The 2738-nt window shown below is 31.5% G+C and overlaps 1 pseudogene across 1 annotated transcript; it reads left to right on the forward strand.

Moving 5' to 3' along the window:
• Positions 1-488: 488 nt before the first annotated feature.
• On the forward strand, positions 489-1545 carry LOC146929954 (NDR1/HIN1-like protein 1 pseudogene; annotated as a pseudogene). Its single transcript, XR_015006234.1, has one exon. The product of XR_015006234.1 is annotated as an NDR1/HIN1-like protein 1 pseudogene (transcript).
• Positions 1546-2738: the final 1193 nt, after the last annotated feature.

The following is a 2738-nucleotide window of genomic DNA, read 5'->3' on the forward strand; positions in this document are numbered from 1 at the left end:
AGCTCTACTAAGCTAGCACATCAATTTTCTAGAAAATAAACTATCTTTTCTTATACAACAATGATATTTTTGCACTCAATGTATCTCAAATACCATATCAATATATCACATCCATGACATTATTGTATATTTTATTTTGTCTCTCAAGATATAAAAAGTAGTGTTATTTGCGCAACTAAAACTTAGCAACTTATTTGACAACTATATAAAAATACTCTATTCGTTCCAAAATGTAAGCGAAAATATATCAATATAAGTTGATGTATTTGGTATAAATTTTGAATCAAATACATTAATTTTTGTTGACAATTTTTTACTTATATTTTAGAACAGAGAGTGCTCTATTTATAACTATTAATTTAACTAAAAAGATACAAGAAAAAACCAATAAAAAAACAAATTGTATTTATATAGTATATAAATACGTTGTTGGATAACTAAATGTTTTTCCATTAACATTTCTCCAAGATATTTATACACACATTCACAATCGGTTCACCAAACATTTTCTTGTCTTTTATTTATTTTTCCATGTTTTTCTCACTATATATAAAAACAAACCTTGTGCTAGAAACAAGATCTAAATTTGGTGAGTAGAGATTTTAACACAACCAACAAACACACACATCGTTGTAACTTGTAGTTATCAAGCTATTATAGCAACCACCATGTCCATCAAAGAATGCGGCCACCACGACGACGAAGACCGTGGCAACCTACGCCGCATAATCGCAGCCGTAGGAGCCTTCATTCTCCTAATACTCCTAACCATCTTCCTAATATGGATCATCCTTAGACCCACAAAACCACGTTTCATGATCCAAGATGCCACCATTTACACTTTCAACATCTCTTCACCAAATTCCTCTCCCTTCCCCACACCCAACACACTAACCCTAACAATGCAAGTCACACTCACAACTCACAACCCAAACAAAAGAATAGGCATCTACTATCAAAAACTCCACGTCTATGCTTCTTATAAGAGCCAACAGATCTCACTACCAACTTCAATTCCAGATACTTACCAAGGTCATAAAGATTTTACCATTTGGTCGCCGTTTATTTACGGTGTTGGCGTGCCGGTTTCGCCTTTTACGCTAAGCAATCTTCAGCAGGATCAGAGTAATGGAATTGTTTTGGTTAATATTAAGGTTAACGGAAGGGTTAAGTGGAGGGTTGGAAGTTGGATCTCCGGAAGGTATCATATTTTTGTGAACTGTCCAGCTTATGTTAGGTTCTCCGCCTCCGGAGACCGGAATAATGGCGCCGGAGTTGTTGCTCCGGCCGTTAAGTTTCAGCTTTTGCAAAGTTGTCATGTTGATGTTTAGTTATCATGAGTAGAAGGATGTTAGTTTTTTTTTTTCTTTGTTAGAGTTGTTAGTTCATGCACACTCTCCACCATGCCTCTTTATTGCGTTCACAAATTTCTCATTCTCTTTTTTTTTCTTAGTAATTGTGATGTAGTTTTTACTTTTGGTTAATTTATTAGATACATATAATTGTCTTTTTAAGTTTTATTTGAAATAATGAAATTGCATGAAATTTCACTTTTTTGTTTTTATTCTCACGCACATGTCTATGTTTTTATTGTCTGTAGACATGTTAATGCACCGACATTGGAGCACCCAATGAGATTGGATTTTATGGTCAAGCAAAAAATATACACCCTCCGGTCACTAATATAAGCAAAAGTTTAATTTTTAGATTCATTCATTAAATGATGTATATAGTCTATAATAAAGACTACATACATCATTTAATGAATGAATAAAGACCGAAGGGTGTATATTACTAGCTAGTGCATAATTTTCAAGAGTTTAAGTCAAATTTTACCATATGTTGGTGTAAGAAATTCTACACGGTATATATACAACGCATCTAACCATATGTTTAAGTCAAATTTTAATGATCACATGCCCTTTATTATATATTTTTTACAACATCACATGTTGGTTATAGTTTATTGCCAGTGTGAAAACATTTTACATCAACAGTATATATGAATTAAATTAAATTTTTAAACTCTTCAAATTACTCCATAGTTTTCCCTTTTTTCTCTTGTAACAAAAAAAATCAAATCATCAAAGCTAAAAAAAAAGTTCAATCAATATACTTAGTTAATTAACTTTATAGAAAGTTGATATGTTCCCTCAATCCTAAAATATAAGAAAAATGGATCAATATACATCTTTGGTATAAATTTTGAGTCAAATAAATAAATTTTTGCTAGTAATTTTTTGCTTATATTTTAAAATAGAGTAGAATGTTATGTAGCTGACCAAGGTTCTCGGTACTGAGAAGCAACATTGGATCCGTTGGTATACAGAAATTAATTATTTTTTAAATGAAAAAAAAAAGAGAGAGAAGACTAGCTAATCTCATTGTACGTATAAATCTTGCGGTTAGAATTCATTCAAATAAAAAAGGGGTGTTAATTTTTTGGACATATTTAATTTTAGTGATATTTGTGAGTATCATCAATGCTTCCATAGCTTTAGGATCGTGTCCTTAGTTCATACAACACACATTACCATTGATCACAGTTATAACCCAGTATTTAATTTTAGGGTGACGACAAAGAGTCTCATTGGTAAAACAATTCCCATGTTCTTTCAGAAAAGAAAAAAAAACAATTCCCATGTAAATTATAGGCAAAACAGGTTTTTGTTTGTCCCACATGTCATTTCTCACACATCCTTTAAAAATAAAAACATGTACTTAGCAAGAGTTACACG

Source organism: Medicago sativa, chromosome 4 (genome assembly GCF_051527215.1).
Source record: "Medicago sativa cultivar Bolivia chromosome 4, Bolivia_mono, whole genome shotgun sequence".
Lineage (NCBI taxonomy): Eukaryota > Viridiplantae > Streptophyta > Magnoliopsida > Fabales > Fabaceae > Medicago > Medicago sativa.